Consider the following 17908-nt stretch of genomic DNA (forward strand, 5'->3'; position numbering starts at 1 on the left):
TATAAAATAAATAAGGATATACTGTACAGCACAGGGAATATAGCCAATATTTTACAATAACTATAAGTGGAGTATAATCTTTAAATATTGTGAATCACTGTTATACACATGAAACTTAATACTGTAAATCAACTATACCTCAATTTTAAGTGCAGAGATTTAATTTATAACTTCATAACTTTTCATCCATACTAAATATAAAAAATTCATAAGCCATAATTAAAATAGATATATAGAAAAGGATATATCGTCTATTTAAAAACTAAGCTACAGGTAGGTCGACATACACAGTTGATATGTATGATCTAATGACAACATCAATTTCACACATCTCATACAACCATTCCTTTCAATTTTGTCTCTCACCGACTATGATCAGAGCCAATATAGTAATGCAGCATCATAAAACAGTAACTCTCCAAAGAGTAATAAAAACAGTGACTCTCCAAAGAGTAATCTTCTTGCACAGAGAAAGACCTAGAAGAAAAATTCACCTCACATGTAGTTGAATATGCATGGCTCCAATATACATGGGAGAGAACTAAAGATACTAAATTTGAAGTCACTAACCTGAAAACAGCATTTAAATCCATAGATATGGTTTAAAGGACAAAGAGCTGGGAATCTGGAATTTAGACACCCTAAGGAACTACTCCTCTTAAAAATTATGTAGGAAAGGAATTAGCGGAGGAGAATGAGAAGAAATTACCTAAGAGACAGGAGGGAGAGCAGCACAGAATCTGAGAGAGAGAGTTCCCAGAAGGAGAGAGTGGACAGCACTGTTCAACACTCAGCAGTGAGAACTGCACAGCTTCTACTCGGGTTCGCAAGCAGAAATTGCCCATGACCTTCCTAAGGAGAGTTTCATCAGAATGATAAAGACGTAAAGCAGACTGGAGAAAGTTAGAGTGTTGACAAGTGAATAGGAAATAAGGATTTGGACACAGTGTGTGCAAATGATCACTATCATGATGACCTTATGCTAAAATTTATCTTCCCCTCTAGGCTGTGAGCATCTTGAGGGCAAGGGGTAAGGTTTCCTCCACCTCTGATTAAGAAGATAACCTGAGGCTGGACTAGTGACTTTTAAACAACTCTCCTGCAGAAGTCCTGGGTCTTTAATTAGGGTGCTCAGCCCCCAAATTCACACAATAATAATCTTGAATAGAATTAGAGGGGAGAAAAGACACAATAATGTATTGGGCAGAAATTAATCTTCCTTAAACAAAAATAAAAGGCTCCAGGATGACTCCCACCAAGACTAGAACATGCCAACCAGTCCCCCAAAAATAAAAGGCTCCCAAAAACTATGAGTACAATTTTAACTGTTTTTCTCCCAAGAGCGTAGATCATTTTGCCTTGAATGTTCCCTATCGTCCCCTGTGAAACAAGAACAGGTACTGAAGCCTACTGTATACACCAGAATAGTAGAAGATTCCCACAGATTATCAATTTATTTTTTACAATAAACCAGCTTGAGAGGAAACATCTACTTCCTTAATAAAATAAAATATATACCCTGCAAATATTAACAACAGAGAAAAAAAAATCTACTCCGGGGGAGGGAATAAGACTGTGAACTCCTCTCAGAAACTCACCTTCTCCTTGGATTTTCCCGCTAATTGATGATGCAAGGACTACTCTGACTGCTACAAGATGAGCCGAGAAGCTTCCCCTCATATCCCCAAGTACAACACAGACAAGGTGGTATAATAATTACCTCAGGATTGCAGGGTAACAAAAAGAAGTGAATCAGAAGTAACATTAAAACTATATGATCTGTCTATAGTTTAACCCCCAATACCCAGCAGTACCCTCAAAAACCATGTCACAGGGACCAGCACAAACCTTCTGTCCACCAAAGCCCGTCTTCTGAGTTTGTTCCCTGAGAACCAGCCTCTCCCCAAAATGACTGTCACTGTCAATTCCCACCACGTCCAGGGAGGCCATGCCTTTCAACACTGTAGGACCACATTAAGATAATCATCATTTCAACATAATGAAGGGAATATTCTTTAAAACAAAACAAAAAAACCATACTCAGTATGAAGGAGAGTAGGAGAATGTCTTCTTTAAAAGGAAGGTGTTATATAATACCCATTTTATAGACAAGAAGAGGTAAGGCAATTTGTCTAAAATCAAAGAATGGGTGACAGAGCTGGATATCAAACCAGTGGCACCTGACTCCAGGCCCTATGTTCCTATCACTCTGACTAGGCAGCTCTAATCCACTAAAGACAAAAAAAAGTAGCAAGCACCAAAACAATGGTATTTTTTTTTCAAACTGAAAACAGCTCACGTGTGTATAATATGTGTTTACAGCTATAATTTTATATCACAGATATGTTTTTCCCCTTTGAGTAAAATTCCAATTTTATGTGATATAATTAAGTGTAGCGATATTGTACAGAGTTCTAGAAAGAATATGGTATTCCAAAAATGAGCGCTAGACTACTAGGAGAAAAGCACTGCAACTTAGAGCAAAAGGGACAGCTTATCCTTGGAGTACAGTTAGTATTTTTCTCTCTGTATGATTTCAGAGTCAATCCATGGTTCCAACAGTCACTCAGAAGAAATATTATCAAAAAAGATACTTCATCAGAAATTTGATTCATTGTGTGGGCCGATAAAGAGTTTCCCATTTTGTTAAAAAACTTAAAATGTAATTTTTCATTTTGCTATGTGTCTGGGTTTTGACAAAAACATTGAGGAACGAATGGAGAAAACTGGATCCTGTGGCAATAGCACAATTTTGCCTCAAAATTTAGGTCTGGAAGAAGCTTGGAAATAATCTATTGTAATTACTCAGTTTTACAGATGGAAAACTGAGGCTCAAAGAGATTAGTGCCTCTCCTGACAATGACAGTACTCCCTTTGACTAATGGAATTTCTATGAACCCAGAAACAAATATTATCCTAAAAATGCTGGCCTTGCCACTATGTCTGAACTGTGTGCTATGGAAATCATCATCAAATATGTGTCCGCCTTTCCACCAAAGAAGGGCATTATGTACCCAAAAAGGTATGGGAGAAGCCTGTTAATTAGTTGTGAATCTAGAATTTTCAGATAAAATATCTAACAACACAAAATACACATAAAACGTGAAAGATCTGGAGAGGAGCGGTCTAACGTGCTAAACACAGAACAACAAGGAGAGCCACCTTGTGTTAAACATCAGGTGTCAGCGACTCTGATACAAATTTTACAAGCATTATTTTTAATATTTTCCATAAATAGGCATCTATCAATTCCACTCTGCAGAGGAGGAAGGTGAAAGTCAGGGAAGTTAAGTGATTTCCTCAGTTTAAAGCAAGAGGAAGACCTGCTAGTGGCATCTAGGTCTCTCTGAGCGCCAAGACCGCCACTCTTCCTCCGCACACCACCCCCCTGCCACCCCCGCTGTTTCCATCCTGGTTCCTTCAGCCAGGTTCCACTCCTCTGCATTTCTTGGTTCACCCACTTCCTCATTCTCCCCAGAAGAACAGATCTGATATCAAGAAGGTGCTTTCTAACAGCCAGCTACTACAAAAACAGCCCCAAGCATCAACTCACCCAGTGAATTCACCCAATGAATTGCCCTAAAATGTTTCACTAACAAGATTATTCAATTATTGGCTTGTTGTGCTTATATAAGCAAAGAAAATGGAAGAAATACTATGATGTTGTAGCATAAAAGAGAGTGAAGAAAAAAACTTAAAGGCTAGGACAAATTGAGGACTTTATCTGACACGAGGAATCGCATTTAAAAAAGAAAATACAACGATTCTAAAAGCTAAGGTGGGAGACAGCTAGGAAAACAGCTATTGTAGCTGAATTTTCCCTCAAACTAGGAGCTCCAAAGACTACGAATGCATATAAATGTCCATGAAGTTTTCTCATGTCGTATTTTATTTCCGATGACAATCTAAATTATTCAACATTGGGGTCTGCTAATTCATATGGATGACCATTATACAGCTGACAGCTTACTGCCACTTAATTTCAGTACTTGGATTTGTGCTTACAATTGGATTAGAGACTAGTATTATTTTAATGTCTTTGATATCAAGTGTTGAGGGACAAAGTTTTCTATAAGTTCAAGGAAAGAAAAATAAGGGGGGGAGATGGGAAATACTGTCACACAGCCAATAGTACTATATGCTGAACTCAAAGGTACCTGACCTCTGCAGGTTGTAAACAGCAGGCTTGTCACAGCCAGAAAACACTGCATGGTACTGATAATTTAAATCTTATTGATTTGGTAGTTTTATTTACATTTAGTTAGTAAATCTGATTTTGTGTTATAGGTCCTAATGAAATTAAAATCTTTCTGCATTGAAAAGGAATCTAAGTAACATATACTAAAACGGGTGCTTTTCATAAGGGCCATTACACCAGTTAATTTTCCCCATTACTTACGTAATAAATATGGCCATAAAATGTAATTACAAAAATCATTTGTGTACAGCTTTTGTTTTTTAAAAATTCTGACAAATCAAAATAAGGCTCTACCAGTGGTTCCCAAAATGTGTCTGTCTCTGCGTGTAGCTTAAAAACAAAGCTTTTCCAGGTTTAAACCTAAGTGGAAAAAAAAAATTTAGTGCTTTAATTTTCTATTAAAATTGTTTTCCATAAAACTAAGTTTTATTAAATTTGAGGATTCTCCTTTATTAGATTATGAGCTTATTATTTTGTGGCATTAAATTTTCCTTTTATTTTCTTAAAAGGTGGTAGTAGTAGATTTTTTTTTTTTTATGTAATGACTTGACAAAATTCAAAATTTGGCAATCCTATGTCAATTCCCTAGATTTGGGGGAAATTTTTTAATAGTATATGAAACCAAAATCTCTAGGTACCACACTGGCCTACCTATTATGAAATTTTACACACACACACACACACATATACAGATATAGGAATTCCCCTCTGGCACCATGGGGAAAACTCATTTTGAGCATGAACTCCCATTCAAGAAGTTCTTGTTTCTACCCAAAGAAACGTTAACACTTTTCTGTCTGCCTGCCTGCCTGCCTGCCTGCCTGCCTGTCTGCCTGTCCGTCTGTCTGTCTGTCTCTCTGGTCTGGGACTAAGGGTACTCAGGCAGTCAAGTCACAACTACAGCATGGAGACAGGAAGAGAAGAGCTACCATCAGGTCCCCAAGTACTTAGAAGTAGACATTTTGCTGAACACCCTAGAATAAACCACAGCCTAATAAGGTTAATAATAATGATGACAAATAGTACGTAAAGAACAGAACTATGGAAGACTCATGATAGCAATAAACTCTTTGATACTCCTCTCATTGAGAAATGAAGTTTAACTGCCTTTCCCTTGAAACTAGAGTTGCCTTAGTGATTGGCTGGACCAACAGACTGCGGCAGAAGAAGTGATATTCTGGGACTGCGGAGCCTTGAAGCTCCAGCCTGGAACACTGGAACCCCCTATCTCACAGTCCTGAGCTGCTAAACATGCCTGGCTACCTTGAAGCCACCGTGCTGTGAGGAAGCCAAACCTCGCCATGTGGAGAGGTCATCTAAAAAAGAGAATGAGATGCCCAGCCAGCCGCCCGCTGTTCTCTAGCCCCTAACAGTTTTTCGTCATCCCAGCTGAGACTCCAGACACCATGGAGCAGAGACAACCCATCCGGGCTATGCCCTGTCCAAATTCCTAATCCACACGATGATGAGATGATAATAATAAGTTGTTATTTTAAGCAACAGATAACCAGAATAAAAGCTAATCCCTTTTTATAAATACTAATAAAGACTTTAAAGCAAAAATGAAATGTCTCAGGCAGACTAGCTGGAAACTAGAATGGCATCTGACACAAAAGAGGATTATGATGCATAAAGATAAATATAAATCCATTCATTCATTTATCCAGCAAATATGTATACTACCAAGACCTATAAACAGGGAAATATACAGGCTCTGGAGATGGTTTAAAAGGAGAAAAAAAAAAAAAAAAGACCTGACTTCAAGGAACTTATAAAGTATTATGTATCTCAGTGTCTTCTTGCATATTTTTTAATGTTTTTCACAAAGATAACATAGTCAACAATTCAGATCAAATCAAAATGCAGACCAATCTCATAAAGTGACCCCGGGTTTGAGTTCTTCTGTGAGAAGGAAGTGAAGATTGAATCAAAATCCCACGAAAGGGCATTTGTAGTTTGTAGGAACGAAACATGCTTCAGTTAACTGTAGTATAATCAAATGTTTAGATTCTCATTTTAGACTATAAACTCAAGGCATGCGTAACTAATCCTTTTTATTTTTTCTTCAAAAAGTATCAGGTTAAAGAACCTTTTAAAGATATTATTACAAACAGGCCGAGTAGAACTTTGCTGCTTTACTGCAGTCAAGGTTTGGGGAACCCAGAATGAGCAAAGCAAGTAAGGTCCGAAGTGAGCTGCTGTTTTAACAAGATTTATTTCTGTCTAGGTGTGCGGCTACAGTTTAAACAGAAACATTTACTATTCCAGTGACTAAAGTAATTTTAACTGCTTCTTTTATTAAAGCATAGACAATTTAACCTTTCATAATATTATTCTCAGGGTTCTAAAATTATTCACTCTTTTTCTATTTGCAGTATTTCTCTATTCAAATTTCACATGAAGCCGAAAAGAACACAAATAGAGAAAATTCTTCTCTCAGGTATTTTTAAATACAGGAAAATGTTTGATCTCACATTGTAAAAGAATAAAATGGTAAATAAGTGTGTGCGTGGCCTCTTGGGCAAAAGACCATACATAGCATGTCTTAAAAATCATCAGCACCAAGCACAATGCCTCTGTACAAAGTACTCCGCAAATGTGTGCTGACTGATAAGACATTTATTTCTCACTTATTTTTTAAGTGTGGCCAATAAAAATAAGCAATGCTACTTTCTGTCTTAGTAAGCACTTGAGGCAAAGAAAAAAGGATAACATTTTCAAGAGCGGTCATGGAGAAACATATCTTCCCATTTTTTTCTTCCTAACATTAGAGGAGGTATGGTAATGGGTATGTTAACAAATTCTACATGCTTTAAACGTCAAAATAGTAAAGGTAAGTAATAGTAAAACAGTAACCTAACTTATAAACTGCCTTGTGTTTACCTTTTCTCTCATAATTTCGGTTTTAGCACATTACATGGTAATGTGTCAGAATTTCTTTTTTAAAACATGACACAGAAGAATAAAAATTCTCACAGCTAAAAAGTAATTCATTAATATTTTATCCAATATACTATAAAAGTCAAAACAGAATACTGAACAAGAACATAATTAGGAACTTAAAAATAATACTAACATTCCAGTATAAAAAGTAAAACAATATCTGGGAGGAAGATACACAGCAGGAATATCTGATTTAACAGGTCACTTGTTCCCTCTCCTAAACTGGTCTGAAGGCCAGGATTGCCGTGTGGGTGCGTCAGGAGACCTGGCCGTCTTCCTGGGTCCCCCAATGAGATTCAAGGCCAATCACTTACCATCCCGAGGCCTCAGTTTCCTCAATGACAAGAAGAGAGAGGGGCACAATTATCTCCAAAGTCTGCTTTAACTCTAACAAAGTCTACCAACCTCAAATAAAGATCCGTTCCTCTAAACAAATAGCGTTGTTTTTTTTTTTTTTAACATCTTTATTGGAGTATAATTGCTTTACAATGGTGTGTTAGTTTCTGCTTTATAACAAAGTGAATCAGTTATACATATATCCCCATATCTCTTAACGAATAGGGTTTTAAGACACTCCCAACTTCCACTTCCTTAATCAAAGCACAATTATTTCCCTAATCTTACAGATAATCTACAGATAGATTCCTTTTCCCTTACTTTATCTTTACAACAATTCCCGGAGGTAGCCCGAGTCTGTAAATATTACGTGCATTAAGCAAATGTCAAAAGGGAGTCTAGGTGAGGTTATGTGATTTGATTAAAGTCTCAGCCAAAAAAGGACTAGAAATCAGATCTACTGACTTCTGGCTCAGTGCTCATATTTCCAGAAAAGCTGCTTTTAAATCCACGAGAACTACAAAATAAATTATATACTAGTAAAAAAGGAAGAAAATACGGTGCTACTTTTAAATGGCTAGGTTGCTTCTTTAAATCACAATGTCATGTGTCTTAAATATCCTTAAGATAACACAATTGTAGGCCTTTACGTTTCAGAATTATTTTCAAGATTCCTGGAATTGAAAATCCCAGTAGCTTAAACACATAATAAAAATATTACCATATGTCAAAGTTTCCTAAACTGATGTATATTCCTTGACAAAAAGGGGCTCACAGTAAAACAAGTGTTGGAATATTTGTAAACTTGACAACACACATAAGCTTTTTTTTTTAGTTTAATGTGGCATTTCACAAAGTTGTTGATCGACACACATTTCAGACCTTTTAAAAAGTAACAATTGAGATTCTAATGCACTTTTGTTCCAATGAACCCCTCTTGGAAAATACTTCCGTACATTTAAAAAATACAATCATCTGCTAAATAAAACACAAAATTACTATAGTTTATCCTTACTTCCCAAGTAAGGAAACATACATATTTCCCATACATATTTTCATATTTTATGAAAAAATGAAGTATCTTACAACTTGTTACTTTCAATGTGACAGTGCTGCTTTTTCTTTTTTCCTGAAAAGTTGCTAATCTGATATTGTATTTAGAATCAATAGCAACTCAGAATAGAGAACTATGGCAAAAAATCTTCTCATAATCTTAAAATATACTCTCGGTGACACAAATGACCTCATATTAACAGGTTTCCTCCAGTTATCACACTAAATCAAATACCCAGAACTGATGCTTAAAGAATCTGAGGGAAGATCTCAATTCAGATGGAAGTGTATTAGCAAAGACAGGTAATCGGGGGAAAATGTTCATTAGAGAAATAACAGTTGAACCAATCTTAAACCCTTATAGGGATCTGTGTCCAAAATGGGGAGCAAACGTTTATAGTAAAGGTAAGACTAATCACCTTATCACTGATGCCCAGTTCACCTAACAGCAGCATGAAAGTAACTCTAAGTGCGGGTTTTGCCCTATTTATAAAATAGTAAACTCTGAGGCAAAGGCTAATTAGCTAATCTGAATTTATCTTGTGCTCATGATTTTATGACACTAGATGAGTTTATTTAAGTCCCAAAGGAATTAGACATTTCTAACCCTTCCTCCAGACAACTCTGAGTTCCCTAATACAAATTAACCAAACACACTTCCTTTGTACTTCCAACTAATAATAATTAGCACGTCCAAAAATACTTTCAAATGCTTTTAAAAATGTAAGGCAGCTTAGAAACTTGAGCTAACTTTTTAGTAATGGTATTTTAAAAGTGGTATAACTTACCACTCCAAGCAAAGAGGCATGACTTGTCACTGGTAATGGTAACATGGGACGCTGAAAAGAGCTATTTTGAAAAAATAAGAGATTGTGGGTTCTAGTCTCAAACCTCACCCTTCCCCTCACATATATGAAACTTAATGCTTATGTAACACACAAATCAAATTTTGGTTTAAAAATGAAAGAAATTATAGCAGAATAAGTTATGTATTTGCTTTTAAAGGTAGATCCAAAAAATTTTTTTTTTTTTAGAAATAGAAGCCGGGCTTCCCTGGTGGCGCAGTGGTTGAGAGTCTGCCTGCCAATGCAGGGGACACGGGTTCGAGCCCTGGTCTGGGAAGATCCCACATGCCGCGGAGCGACTGGGCCCGTGAGCCACAATTACTGAGCCTCCGCGTCTGGAGCCTGTGCTCCGCAACAAGAGAGGCCGCGATAGAGAGAGGCCCGCGCACCGCGATGAGGAGTGGCCCCCACTTGACGCAACTGGAGAAAGCCCTCGCACAGAAACGAAGACCCAACACAGCCATAAATAAATAAATAAACCCAAAGTTTAAAAAAAAAAAAAGAAAAGAAATAGAAGCAGTCTGCGGTGTTGCCTAGAAGATTTTAGATATTTCAGTTCTTTCTAATCCTTAAATGTTTACACAAGTCTCCCCACCCCCTCTCTCTTATATCTATTTTAGAATTTAGAAGGTCATTCTGTTAACCAGGCCATAAACAGTTCTCAGATACAGAGTAAATTTCAAAAGCTACTTGCTTGTCCATAAATACATGAACAAGTCATATTTTAAGCACAGAATACCACAAAAAGACTCACAAAAAGGTATTAAAGTATGGTATGTTCACCAACCTATAGTTATCCTGTTTTCCGCTACAGAGTGAATTAAAGCCACCTTTGCACAAGTGAGTTGAGACTTCAAGTGCTCGATTAAGGAGTACTACACATCTAAAACCACTTAAGAAATAATAACAAACAGCATTTTTCTGGAGAGTCACATTAAAAAGATGAAAGCACCCAAACTCCATGGCAGAAAAAGCCTCTATGAGAGAAATAACTGAAGAAACCTGCACTCTGCAGATTGCTAAACTGGAACCAAAACCCGGAAACATGTTCATCTCAAGCAAAACACGGGGAAGTGAGGGTCTTGAAATGCTCTTCAAATATGGAACCCAGAGGCATTTATTTCCTAAATGTAAAATATAATTTTTAAAAAGTCAGTCTAGTGGAAAAGATTGACATTTAAGCATTCTGAAACTATTTTTCATCACTTTAAGCTTCTTTTTCTAGAATATTATAACTGTATTGTTATAGGTGGGAAGAAGACCACTGTCCTTCTGGGCAGCCTTCTAACTTTGAGAACGTAGCCATCTCCCATGGATACGCTCTCCCTGGGCAGACGACAGAAATTGCAGCTCTGGCCTGTAATCAGTGTTCTCCAGGGGACACTTCCTTCAAGTCATCCTTCCTTTTACCTGGAAGCATCACAGAAATGATAAACCCTGTGGACTGACGCTACTCATTCCTAGCCACTGGAGCCTTTCCATTCATTTCAATGCCCTAAATCTCCAACAAGGTCAATAAAATACTGGTAGGTGAAGAAGTTGTGGAGAGCTAATGAAGACAACGCACTGTGCCTCACCGATCACTTCTTGATTGTGTATCCTTTAGAAATCGGGTAAGATATTTAATACTGGTTATAAAGGACGGATCATCTAAGCTTGTTGATAATACAAAAGTCCATCCATCTGGGATTTTTTCCTCTTTTATTTCGGCTATTTTTTTGGGCATTCAACACCCCTCTAAGGAAAAGAAAGGGTTGAGAAAATGAGGTAAAATTCCAATCTATGAATTTCATTCCCAGTAAAAGCACTTAAAATACAAAACAAATAGAATAACCTCTTAGAGACGTAAAAGAAAATACACTAAAACTCTAAAAGTGGTTATGTAAGGATGGTGCCATTTGTGGGTAAATTCTTTAATGTCCACACCTTCTCAATTATAACCATATTTAAACCAAAACAGTGAAAGAACTGTTGAGAAGGCAAGTTAAAACTAATGATTTCAAATATTTTCACTATCCTGAGTTTATTTTCTATAAGACAAAGGGGAAGTTGCCTATACAGCTTGACAGTATAAACAAATATAAAAATATCTCATAATTATTCCCTTCTTCACTGTCTATGTGAAGGGGGGGAAAGGAATAAAGGAAATGAAAGCCATGAGTTCACACTCACAAACCAAAACCACAAGAAAAATAATCTAAAACCAGACTATAGGAGGCAGGAGAAAAGCAAGATTCTCTACACAAGAAGTGATTTTGCAACACTAATAGGGTAAAGCCCCATTCCTGCCACAAGCTTCATGCTTTCAAACAGGCCACACAGCTGGCGGTCTTAAAAGCTCTCCAGACAGGAACCAAGATAGCAGGAAAAATCAGTAGGTCTCAGACCTAAACTGAGTCCTAATCTGATTCTGATGACACACTGGGGTCATTATGCCCCTGCTGGGGCATAATATGATGGCAGCCAAAAACTCAGTTCAGTAGATGATTATAACTTCCACAGAAAAATCCTGAAGAACCACTGCTTTGAATGTGGGCCCCTTTAGTTAATAATGATCTGTCCAAAGTATTGAAAAAATGCTTTCTAGAGAGAGTCATCCACGTGATGCGTAGCACAGGGAGAATGCTGCAGAAAGCATCCAGAGGTAAACTATGTTTGTGTGAATATTAAGAGACCAGTTTCCTCTGGAAGTCAAAGCACCATGCGGTTGAAAAGAAAGACTTATTAGATTTGGAGACTGAACTTGGTTGACAAGGGCTCAGGGGTTGTTTAATGAGCTGTTTTAAAGGGACCACGTTTTCACCAAGCCCTGGGAGAGTCCCCTATGGAACTACTGTGACCAACTCCAAGAAGCCAGACCCCTTCCTACACAAATCCCAAACACTTCACCTCAACTGCCAGAGGACACTCTAAAGCAGCACTCTGGTTCTGTTTTTAGAACATTCAAGAAATTACTCATCCCAAAGAGATTTGAGGAGATACCTGAAGAGCTGGCTGTGCTACATACATTTTCTTCCTCACAGAGGACGTAGTCTCACTAAGACGTTCGTCACCAAACAGGAAGAAAAAACAGCATTCTTTCCTATGAGGCCTGACATTTTCTATTGTTGTATCAGGAATTTTTTTTTTTAAGCTAGAATGTATTTTATAAATTCGATTCTTAGATAATGCTTTCCTCTAAGTTAAAAAATATAAGCTTTGAAAAGTGCACAAAATGAGCAAGTGAATAATCTATCCACAAACTGTCAATAAGTTATTTATTTTATCACATCACCTAAATATAATCCTAAGAAAATTACCACGTTGTCCATTAAATCTAGGTACACTGATACCAGTTCTTACTGAAATCTCCTTCTTTCAACAAAGCCATTATGCCTCTAGGTCTTAGTCAAGACTATTAAAAAAATATATAAGTTGATTCCTATTATAAAGATTTACTGGGCTTCCCTGGTGGCGCAGTGGTTAAGAATTCGCCTGCCAATGCAGGGAACATGCGTTCAAGCCCTGTTCCGGGAAGATCCCCACATGCCCTGGAGCAACTAAGCCCATGCGCCACAACTACTGAGCCCGAGTGCCTAGAGCCTGCGAGCCACAACTACTGAAGCCCGAGCTCCGCGACAAGAGAAGCCACCGCAATGAGAAGCCCGCGCACAGCAACGAAGACCCAATGCAGCCAAAAATAAATAAATAAATAAATTTATTAAAAAAAAAAAAGATTTACTGATATTTAAGATAAACAGTAGTGATTATAACACACATGGCACTGATAAATGTTATGAGCTTCCTTTTCACTTAGAAAGCAGTATTCATTCTAAGTACAAAAAACTGTAGATTTCAATAAGCATGACATCAATTATTGTATGATAATAAGCAATACTGTAAGAGCAATACGAGCATTTACTAGTATTCAAAATGTTTACAGTTACAACCAATATTTGAACTTAAGTAGTTTTTCCTCTAGTATCTTCATCCCTGAGATGTATTAAAAAATAGTAAATGTGTGTGACGTTTGGAAATAGGCCATAATTCAAATACTGACTTCTGTCATTTACCATATGTATGATTCTGAATAACTTAATTAACCTCTCTTAGTTTCTTCATCTGTAAAATGGGAATAATATAGACCATGTTGAGTTGTTAAGAGTATAAATAAGAAAACATCTGTAAAGCGCATACGGATGGGTTTGGCCCACAGTAGGCACCTAATACAGTAATTACTATAATCATTATTGAAGTTGCAGAGATCAACCAACTAATTCCTAGTAATAGTCACAAAAGTGAAGTGTTGAGGACCTTCAGAAATATTTCAAAGAATTTGTTTTAAAGATGTTTTTAGACTTGAACTTCTAGGTGCCACAAAGTCCAGATAGCATCTCTCATTAGGCTGTGTGGTAAGACTCTTCTATTAGGTACTTTCTTGATGTTAGTGAGAGACAAGCAGGTATTCCATCTCTACTTGAAACACTAGGACTGCCAACTACTGAGTCAGATTTAACTAACACATAAACTACTCAGACTATGCTAAACACCTGGGGAGGCTGCATCGAATTTTTCAACAGCTAGTCAGTGAGTATTGTGTATACAACTGTGCACTGGAAACTTGGCACACACATCAAGCATCAACATAATCCCTGCCCTCAAAGAGTTTACCATCTAAAGGAAACAAACAAAAATAAATCAAAGAAAAATGCAGGAAAGTATATTAATTCTTAGTATTCTTAGTAGTAGGCTAAAGATGGTTATGGAGAATGGTGGACAACTGATGTTAACTAGAAAAGTTTCTCTCAGTCACTCAGCTTTGCTATGCTTTAAAAACAGGAGAGAAAACAATGGATGACTAATAGATGAAAGGCAGTTATAAATATAAATTACAATTTGGACACTGAATGTAGCCAACAGTAAGAATGCACATCAAAGTAGGATAAAACGTTAAGTAATTATCACAATGAAAACAAAATCATCTGGAGAAGGCAAAGAACAAAATCAGCAAACTTTGAAAAAGTTATTGTTGGGGAGAATAATAGCCTAACCTGGAAATTTAATAAAATTTTAAAAGTATTTGATACATTAATTCCTTTGCTAGTTATTCAACCTAGGGTAAGAAAAATCATTGCCTAGGGATACTCAATTTATTACCAGGACCAAGTTTCTATAAAACAATGGGCAAATCAAATTGCTGATTATATGGTTTATAATGTCTAACTCAACAGTGCCTACCAAACTATCTTTAAACTTTCTGTTATTTGGTGTGAGCCTATGAGTTTAACTGTCAAATTTTCCAGGAAAAGATAAAATAAATAAATAAAACTAACCCCCAAAAGGGCCAAATTTTAAAGAATAATATGTATATGTACACACAACTCTTCAAATATTATACAGAAAGTTAACAGTTATTCCCAGAGCAATCCTGATCTTCAGTGGGGATGAGCAAGCTTCCATTAGCAATGCAGGGTCCCATTCCCCAGGCCTAGACCCTCACTACCCCTATGACTGGTCCTATACACCACCCTAATTAGCTCTGCAACTTTTTTCTCTCTCTCCCTCTCCAAATCTGTCTTAATATAGCATTCCATTTTTCAAGATTGACATACATATGCCTAAGATACACACTCTTAGGACAAAATATACCAAGTAAGCTAGTGATTATTCCACTTCAAAATTCTCTATCTTCTCTATCTTATATTGATAAGATATATGCTACCTAACTCCAAAAGGATATGCTGAGGTTTACTGGGTCGATTTGTTTCCAAAATCTAGTGCAAACTTTCGCACCAGGTGCCAGAGGTAGGAGAAGTCGTGTTAATATTATCCTTACCCTTACAGGATGTATTTGATAGATAAACAATCTCTGAAACAAAATGAATACCCTTTCTCACTCATTCCAAGAAGAGTCTGCTATCCCTAGAACTTGCTCCATAGAGATGTTAGAACAGGTCTTCTGTTTCCAAAATTGGCCTCCTATCTGGAGCAGCTCTTTCAAATGATATCTGTTCTTTCTCCCTTTAATGAAACTATTATTCACTCTGTTCTTTCTAGATTTTCCTTTATAAGATTGTAAGATAAACAAATGTTCATTTTGGAAAACAGAAAAGTAGAAAAGAGAGGGAAATAATGTTCACTACCACCCCATACCCCTGTAGAACCTTTTGTTAATAGTTTAGCTAATATTTTCATTTAGTTTATTTCTTTCAGGTGTTTTTCTGTCCATATCTTTAAATATGATTAAATATAATTCTCTATAACAATTCACTACTCTGTTTTCCCTTACCATAAATGCTGTTGCTATCATAAGAATATCATTTATTTAACCATTTCTTCCCTGTTTAACAGCACTGTTTCACTGCTTAGAAACTGTATGATGGGAATCTTTGCAAATAAATCTTCATCTGGATGTACAACTACTTCCTTGAAACAGAATATCAGGACTAGCATTCCTATGTCAAAAAATATGATCAATTGTAAGGCTCCTGATATATGAAGCCAAAGTGATTTTCAGAAAATACCAATTTATAATACAAACCAGTAGTTCATGAAAATACTCTTTAATCACAACCTAATTAACAAAGGTCAGACTCTCATTCATTTTGCTAGTTTAATACACAGAAAATGGCATCTTATTGCAGTTTTCACTTGTATTTTTTATTTAAGAATATAATCCAGGGGACTTCCCTGGTGGTCCAGTGGTTAAGACTCTGTGCTTCCGATGCAGGGGGTGAGCATTCGATCCCTGGTTGGGGAACTAAGATCCTACGTGCCACGTGGTGTGGCCAATTTAAAAAAAAAAAGAAGAATATAATCTATTCTTTATAGAGGCTAAAATGAGACTTAGCTTTCCCCCAGGATCTTTGACATGGGTGGCCCCATGAACTTGGTCTGGTCTTTCTGGCCAAAGCTTAGTCACCTCTACTTCATCACCTCATAAATGGAGGCCATTACCACCTAAGCAGTAGACTGCTCTCCCTGGGACACACCTACCATCCCGGTGGCAGACAGCTCAAATGGAGCCACCAGAAAGCCAGCCTGGACTAGTCTTTCCCTCCCCATAACTAGCAAGAGGAGCCAAAAACACTGGGCTAAGGTTTCACAGATTTCCACAGAAACTTCAACTGTTCTTAATAATACTTTTCTCAATCCTCCTGCCACCCATGATACAGTTCAACGCAGTACTATTTCTGAGTTGCCTAGTACTTATAACACAAACTCTATGTCTGTGTATATTATGCATATAAAGTACTCATGTTCTTACCCTTAATAATTAAGTTACTACCAGGTACATATCAGTCTGTGTATGTGTGTGTATGAAGGACGCATTCTCTTAACCTTATTATCTAAGTTTTCCCACATACATGTGAAAGGATAAAGGCATTTCATTGCTATTAGTTCAAACTAGTGACAGCCATAAAACTAATACAAATAAAATCACGGAAAACTGACCCTTCCACTCTTCACATACAGAGAAAGGGGGAGGGACAGTTCAAGTGTTTTGATTCTAGAATCATACAGAGAACTTAAATTAACTTGAAGGGCATGTCTTTTATAAAATTATCTGTAACATGGAAGGTTCAGATGAGGAAAACTGATAGCAGGTTTTTCTTTTCTTATGTTACTTACACATGATGAATGATAAAGATTGTTGGTCATAGCCTCGGTGATCTATATTGAAGATATTAAGCCCAAAAGCTAGTGCCCTTGTCCCTTATGCAGAGTAAACGCACTGGTAGCTCTAAGCTATCTTCCCAACAGCCAGGATCTTCCAGGTACATAAAGGTGGAAGAGGAGAGGTGATGAAGTATTTAGTCTTCGATGGTTTTAAACTTTAAAATAAATTTATTGGTGGTAGTCCATAAACTCAACACTGACTTACAAAAGGCAGAAATGGCCTTAAAAAATTAAAAGGCCTCAGCTACCTTACTGTGGTTCTAATACATAACTCATTTACTGGGTTTCTCTAGAGACGGCACTCTTGCGTAGGACAATCAGTAACTCAGTCCTGTCCTGATAGCTCTTTACCAACAACTACCCACTTCATTGCCTTTGCTTAAGCTTTCCTTGCCTAACTTCAAACTTTTCCATTCCTATCACAAGATTACAGATTTTCTTGAAGTTTGCTCAAGGAGATTAATTCATTCTGTATGCTTTCCATACAACACAAGCACACATGAACAGTCTTCAAATGAACAACAATCTTGCCATCTATTCATTTACATTTTGAATACTATACTCGAAATAAATTGAGTAAAGTATGCCTGTTAAAATAAGACTCAACAGAAAGCAAGACTGCTGTATGTCTCCTCTCCTCATAAATATACACCTACCTTCCCCTGAAATTCTTAAAAGATCCATTCAAATATTGTCCAAAAGATGCTTCAAAGCTTGTTAAGCACCAAACTGCCTTAACTGATTGTATTTCAAAGATATTTACTTTAAAAATTCTTCAACCCATTCTCTATAGTTAAAAAAAAAAAAAGTGGCATCAATCACAACACTAAGTTAATTCAGTTAAAAGCCAACAAGTTAAATACAGCAGCAGTAT

At 36.8% G+C, this 17908-nt stretch overlaps 1 protein-coding gene across 3 annotated transcripts in view; it reads right to left on the reverse strand.

Moving 5' to 3' along the window:
• The window catches only part of NCOA2 (nuclear receptor coactivator 2), a 266794-nt gene that overhangs the window by 177114 nt on the left and 71772 nt on the right, over positions 1-17908 (reverse strand). The gene's annotated exons all lie outside the window — the stretch shown is intronic.

The sequence above is a fragment of the Eubalaena glacialis genome, chromosome 17 (genome assembly GCF_028564815.1).
Source record: "Eubalaena glacialis isolate mEubGla1 chromosome 17, mEubGla1.1.hap2.+ XY, whole genome shotgun sequence".
Classification (NCBI taxonomy): domain Eukaryota; kingdom Metazoa; phylum Chordata; class Mammalia; order Artiodactyla; family Balaenidae; genus Eubalaena; species Eubalaena glacialis.